We start from the raw sequence: 8077 nt of genomic DNA on the forward strand, positions 1-8077 counted from the left end.
CAAAGTTTTATAAAGCTGCAACACAACATCCTCACTCCCTGACCAATAAAGGCAAGCATGCCATATGCCTTCTTTACCACCCTATCTACCTGCGTGATCACTTTCAGGGAGCTATGGACTTCAACCCCAAGATCCTTCTGTACATCCATGCTCTTCACGGTCCTGCCATTAGCTGTATACTTTTCATTCTCCCAAAGTGCAGCACCTCAAACTTGCCCAGATTGAATTCCATCTGCCATTTATTTGCCCATAATTGCAACTAATCTATATCCTTCAAATCCTCTCGAATCCTCAGGGATCCCAGGCTAATTCTCTGATATCCTCTGTGGCCCGAGGCTAATCGTATCAAATAGTCTGGAGCTTCAGGGCAAACTTCTCAAATTCTCAGGGACCCCTGGCTGATCCTCTCGAATTCTCTGCAATCCTAGGCTCATCATCTCAAATTCTGTACACTCCAGGCTCATGATCTCCAATCCTCTTGGACTCCATGCGAATCCCCAGGACTCTCATGGCATCAGGTCAAGTATGGACAGAGCAATCTTCTGATGATCAAAAAGAGCTCCCCTACACTCACACTTCCAGCCAATGAATCAGTTCCCTTCCATGTTGAACACGACTTGCAGGAAGTACTCAGAGTGGCAAAGAATGTACTTTGAGTGGAGGATTTCAGTAACTCTCACCAGAAGTGGCTCAGTAGCACCGCCTCTGGCCAAGCAGACTAACTCTTAAAGGACATAGCTGTGCCGCTCGACCTACATCAATTGGTGAAACGACCAACAAGAGGGAAAGCTGTACTTGACTTTATCATCACCCATTTACCTGGATCAGAAGCACCTGACCATCACAGTATTTGCAGCAATGATAGTTTCATCATACCAGTGGAGGCAAAGGCCATGCCTACACATTGAGAATACCCTCTATTGTGTTGTGTGACACTATTACTGTGCTCAATGTCACAAAATTGGAGATGTAGCAACTCAAACTTGGGCAGCCACCAGGTGCAATGGGCCAGCAATAGCAGTAGAGCCTGTAACTTTATGGTGCAGCATAGCCCACACTGTACTAAGATATGAAGTCATAACTTTGGTAGAAAGAATCAAAGGGCAGACTATTATTTCAATGGACAGAAACAATACGTGTAGCGCTGTGGTATTGGTGAGGCTGCACATGGTGCTGTGTTTACAGGTTGAGTAGCTGCATTTAAGAAAGGATATACTGGCATTGGAAACTGTTCAAAAGAGATTCACTGAGCTGATTCCAAGGATGAAGGGGTTGACACATAAAGAATAATTAAGCAGGGTAGGCCATTACTCATTCAAATTCAGAAGTACGAGGGGTAGTCATATTGAATCAAACAACATTTTGACTGGGCCAACTCAGGCTGTATTAGATCAGCTACAGGTCACAAAATGGTGGATGAGGGCCTGATTGGCCTACTATTCCTCCTATTATTTATCTTCACATGACTTCAGAACTGAAGACGTTCGATATCGTGATTGTTAAATTTTAATGTTATGTTTAGTATTAGCATCTACCAAAAAATGTGGAAAATTGTCCAGCGATACCCAGTCAAAAAAATCAGCACAAGTTCAACCCATTCAAAGCTCCATACCATCAGTCCAATCTCCACATAAGCAAAATGATGAAAGTTTTCATCTGCAGTTCTATCGAACAGCACTTATACAACAATAAACTTCTCGCTGATCACTTCGTGTGTCCTCTGCCCACCCACTCAGCCCCTGCCCTCATTCCATGCCATGATCAAACATGGCCAAAAGAGTTGGATTCATGAGGGAAGGCAAAAATGAAGTCAATGAGAATCAGGAGGAAAACTCTTTCCCAGACAGAGTCACACACAACACAAAAGATAATGGTAGCTGCTGTTTGCAATGGGAGTTGTTTCAGTAGGAGTTGGGATGTCATGTTGCATTTGTACAGAGCATTGGTGAGGCCACTTGTGGAGTAAAGTGGACAGTTCTGATCGACCCACTACAAGAAGGAAGTTTTTAAGTTGGAGGAGATACAGAAAAGATTTGCATGGCAGTTACCAGGACTGGAGGATTTGAGTTATAAGGAGAAGTTGAACAGGATGAGACTATTTTCAGGGAATCATACAAACCCAACAGTGTGGAAGCACTCGGCCCCTCGAGTTCACACGACCCTCTGAAGACAGCATCGCACCCAGACCAACACCCTATCCTATCCCTGTAACTCTGCATTTCGCATGGCTAATTCACTGAGCCTGCACATCTTTGGATTGTGGGTGGAAACTGGAGCACTCAGAGGAACCCACACAGACACTGGAACAAAGTGCAAACTTCACACAGACAATTGTTTGAGCCTGGAGTTGAACTGAGGTCACTGGTTCTGTGAGGCATCAGTGCTAACCACTCAGCAACCGTGTCGCCTCTGGAACTTAGGTTGAAGGCTGACTTCACAGAGAGATTCATAAATCATGCAGACCATAGATAAGGTGAACAACAAAGGTCTTTTCTCGTGGGTGCGCAGTTGAAACCAGAGGGTATTTTTAAGGTGAGGGAATTATTCAAAAGGAACCTGAGAGGTAACTTTTTCACACAGAGGATTGTTCTTATGTCAAATCAATTGCCAAAGGAAGTAGTAGATGCATATGTGGTCGCAAGATTGAAAAGACATTTGGATAGAGACATGAACATGCAGGTTGATAGGGATATCGGCCGAATGCATACAAATGGGACTTGTTAAGTTTGGGAAATTTGGACAGCATAGACGAGTTGGGCCGAAGGGCTTGTTTTCCTCTCTGACTCTATAAGATCAATAATCTCAGCTGCAGGTCTTCACTGCAAGAGTCCATCTGAGAGTGTGGGCATCATTATCATTTGCGACTCATCCAATACTGAAGCAACTATGTCTAAATGCAGGAACATTTGTACAGCTTTCAGGTGCTGTTAAGAGTCAAGTTAAATGACCATCTCACAAATGCCAGACAATGAATATGTAACTCCCTCTCATTATCTATGTCGTTGGTACCAATTTATATCACGATAGCTGGCTGATTCCCTTCCCCTCCGAAAACGCCCTGCAGCCACTCAGTAAGCTGCAGGACCCTTGCACCAGGGAGTCACCACACCATCCTGTTTTAACAAGAGCTGGTGCAGAAGTGCCTCTCTGTTCCCTTAATGATTCATTCCCCTATCACTACAGTCCTAACCACCTTTTACAACCCACTATGTGCAGCTGAGCATGTCACAGTGCTGCAGTTGTGCTTTGGCTGCAATTCCTTGAGGCATTATCACCGTCGTCAGATATCAACACACAGAGTACCTGCTAGCTATTGGGATGGCCTTAGGGGGCTCCTGCCTGCTTCACCGTATGCTTGCGTCCAATGGTCACCCATTCCCTAGCCTCCTGCACCCTTTTACACTGTAAGGTGACCATTACTGTGCACGTGCTATTCACGTGGCTCTCATTCTCCCGGATGCTCCTCAGTGCCTCCACACCTTGCTAAAGCTCCATAACCGGGTAGCTCGAGTTGGAGGTACTGACAGCTCAATGATGCTATCAACATCCATGATATCCCACAAAGTACAGTTACAGCATAACATTTGAAGGAGCTGGCCTACCATCCTTTTAATTAACACATATATGAACCATAAAAAATGTAAATCTCACTGACCTACACTGACAGTTAACTCGTGAGTATAGTGATTTTAACAGCTTATTTGATTAGAGTAAGAAAGTTAAAGAGTTATACTCAACTCTCAAACAGGCAATCACTTACCAATTTGGCTGTGACATGACTCTGTCAACATGCTCTGTCTCACGAGAAGCTTTTATGTGTGTCTCTCTGCTTGCTCCCAGTCACCACTCGTGCTCCTTCACCTTCGCTGACCTTCTTCTCGCGATGTTCCGGCCTCTCAGCTGAATTTATGGGGCTGCCCTCTAAAAATGAAACCAATCAGCAGCTCGATTTAAATTGTTTGACTGTCCTTTGCTAAATATATCTCTGCCTTATAAGGAGGGTAGTGATGGTAGGGGCAAAATAATTCTTTCAAATTCATGGCTGGCATAATCACATAGAAGACGAAGAGTCTCTTGTGCTTTCTATTGGTGTGTGTTGGAGGGTTTAGCAAGTTAATGCACAATCTGCTTGACCAGGTTATGACAGCATCGTTCTTGCTCATTAAACCTAGAGTGGGATTTAAAAACCAAAACTCTGGCTCATTGGTTGGCTTAATATCCATTGCTACAAAGTTGTCAGCAATATAAATATTCTTGGCTTTATGAATCCAGTTGGCCAGTCAGGATGGGCAATAAATGCTGGCCTGGTCATTGACAGTCACATCTGCTGAATGAAGAAAAGTGATGTTCAGAATATGTTGCACAGTGTTAGTGCAGACTGCATCTCCCTTCCACAGATCAGTCCCTCCCAGTTTGAAATTCATTCTTTTTGTTTCACGTTTGGTTGTGTTCTCAGGCACCTCTGTGGCCATTGCATTCCTGTCGTGGAACATAGAGTCAGAGTTTCAGAGGTATACAGCATGGAAACAGGCCCTTTGGCAGAACGCGACCATGCTGAACAGGTTTCCTATGCTGAACTGTCTGCATTTGTCTGCATTTGGCCCATATTCCTCTGAACCTTTTCTATTCGTGCAGCTGTACAAATGTCTTTTAAATGTTGTAATTGTTCCCACCTCCAGTACTTCTTTTTGCAGCTCTTTCCACATACACGCCACCCTCTGTGTGAAATAGGTCCCACAGGTCCCTTTTAAATCTTTCCCCTCTTAACTTTAGCCTGTTGCCTCACATTTTTGAACTTGAGGCTGGATATTCTGGCTGCGACATGGGGACAATATGAATGTGCGTGCTGCTGAGAGGAGATCTTGTAATGGTTAGTACTAAATCGATTGGGAGCTGTCAAAGCTCACTTATGGGACAATTATGGATTGATCCATGAACTTACAGAAGAGCATTGGAAATTGGAAAAGGAGGCGGCTATTCAGCCCCTCGGCCTACCCCATCAATCTGTAAGGTCATGGCTGATCTGATCTGACCAAGGCATTAACTCCTTTCTTGTGCCAGCTCAGCGTGACTGCCAACTTGCCAATGTTTCAGAAATCCATTTATCTCCTGTTTAAATACTTTCAGTGATACTGTCCATTGTTATCTGGGTTAGACAATTCCAGACATTCACAAAACCATATTGTCAACAATTTCAATAAAAACCAAAAGAACTGCAGATGCTGTAAATCAGGAACAAAAACAGATGTTGCTGGAAAAGCTCAGCAGGTCTGGCAGCATCTGTGAAGAAAAAAATCAGAGTTAGCGTTTTGGTGACCCTTCCTCAGAACTGTCAAGTGTTTCATTGTGTTAAGCTTTAGCAAATGATCTGCTGTTTATTCCTTAGTAATGAACTCTAGCATTTTGCCAACAACATATGTAAGGCTAACTGGCCTATAATTTCCTGTTTCCAGGCTCCCTCGCTTCTTGAACAGGAACGTCACAGTAATTGTTTGCTGATCACCTGGATCCTTCTCGCAATCAAGTGAGCTCAGAAATATTTCAACAAATGCCTCTTCAATCTCTGCAGTCACTTCCGTAAAAACTTTTGGATGCAGGGTTTGTCTGTTTTCCTTCCCATTAGTTCCTCATAAAAAGTCCCTCGTGATAGAGACTGTGATAAGATCTTTCCTCCCAATCAGCTCTTGCTTCATGGCCAGATCTGGGATGTTTATACAGTGCTCCACTATTAAGACCGATGGAAATTATTTGTTTAAATTATCTGCCATTTCTTGCTAACCTTATTAATTTCCTCTTTAATCTTTCAAAGAACACATTCTTACTTTAGCCAGTTGTGCTTCATAGATACCTTGCTATTTCTTTTTATATTTCTTGCCAATTTACGTTCAGAAGAAAATTTCTCTCTCTCTCTTTTGGTTTTTCAGTTATCAGATGCTGGTTCTGAAACAAAATCCCAATTCTCAGGGCAACCACTAGTTTTCACTGCTTTATACACTTCAGTTTTTTGATTGGATATCTTCCTTGATCAGCATTTTAACTACAAGTAATTCACACTTGTCATCAGGACATCCTTTTCAAACAGAAATTTTGTTTTGTTTTCGTTTTTTGATCAGCATTATGAAATATCTGCTTAATGTCTTCTACTGCCCATTCATTGACATTCCCCTTGGTCTATTTTCACACTTGCTTTGGATACCTCTTTCCTAATACCTGTGTAATTGTCCTTACTTCCCTTGAGGCCATTCGTTGAGATCTTAGTTTCTTCCCTCAAACACAAATTCTATTATTTTGTGATACAGAGATGTTAGTGGTCATGAGTTTGGAAGGGGCTGGCTCAGGATCTTTGAAGAATGTCTGCAGTAGGTCTTGTGGATAGAGGTTGCCAGTGGTGCAGTGGTGCCCTCTCACAGACATACACACAGAGGGACAACATCCATCCCTCTCTCACACACAGACACACAGACACACACAGACACACACACAGACACACACACACAGATTACTTCCATCCCTCTCTCTCACACAGACACACACACAGAGATGACCTCCATCCCTCTCTCTCACACAGACACACACAAACACACAAATTACCTCCATCCCACTCTCCCACACAGACACACACACAGAGAAATTACCTCCATCCCTCTCTCTCAAACAGACACACACACAGAGACGACCTCCATCCCTCTCTCTCACACAGACACACACAAACACACACGCACACACAGATACTACCTCTATCCCAGTCTTGCACACAGACACACACAAAGAGAGACTACCTCCATCCCTCTGTCCCACATAGACACACACGCACAGACAGAGTCAACCTCTATCCCTCTCTCCCACACAGACAGACACACAGACACAGACACACACACACACAGACAGACACACAGACTAACTCCATCACTCTCTCACACGGACACATACAGAGAGACGACCACCATCCCTCTCTTTCACGCAGACACTCCCTCCATCCTTCTCTCTCAAACAGATACACACACACACAGAGACTACCTCCATCCCTCTCTCTCTGAGACAAACACACCGAGACTACCTCCGTCCCTCTCTCTCACACAGACGCACAGACACACATACAGAGAGACTACCTCGATTCCTCTGTCACACAGACGCACACACACAGAGACTACGTCCATCCCTCCCTCTCACACAGACACACAGAGAGACAACCCCCATCCCTCTCGATCACATAAACACACACACACTTAGACTACTTTCATCCCTCTCTCTCTTTTAGAGACAACCTATACTCTTCTCTCCCACACAGAGAGACTACGTCCATCCCTCTCTCTCACGCAGACGCACACACACAGAGACTACCTCCATCCCTCTCTGACATAGAGACATAGACACACACACAGAGACAACCTCCAACCCTCTCTCTCTCAGAGACATACACACAGACAGACTACCTCCATTCCACTCTCACACAGACAGAGAGACAACCTCGATCCCTCTCTCTCCCACAGACACACACCGACCGACTACCTCCATTCCTCTATCACACAAACACACACACACACACACACACACACAGGGACAATGTCCATCCCTCTCTCTCACACAGACACACAGAGAGACAACCACCATCCTGTCCTCTTGCACAGGCACACACAGAGAGACCACCTCCATCACTTGCGATCACACAAACACACACACAGAGAATACCTCCATCCCACTCCCTCAGACAGACACACACACACAGAGACTACCTCCATCCCTCACGCCCACACAGACACACACACACAGAGATTACCTCCATCCCTCTCTCTCACACAGAAACACCTAAACCGAGAGACTACCTCCATTCCTCTCGCTCACACAGACACACAGACACAGAGACTACCTCCATCCCTCTCTCTCACAGACACAGACACACACACACAGACTACCTTGATCCATCTGTCCCAAACAGACACACACAGAGAGAGACCACTTTCATCCCTCTCTCCCACACACACACACAGAGACTACCTCCATTGCTCCCTCTCACAGAGATGCACAAACAGATAGACTACACCCATCCCACTCTCTCACACAGACACACACACAGAGG

Source organism: Rhincodon typus, chromosome 23 (genome assembly GCF_021869965.1).
Source record: "Rhincodon typus isolate 14 chromosome 23, sRhiTyp1.1, whole genome shotgun sequence".
Classification (NCBI taxonomy): Eukaryota; Metazoa; Chordata; class Chondrichthyes; order Orectolobiformes; family Rhincodontidae; genus Rhincodon; species Rhincodon typus.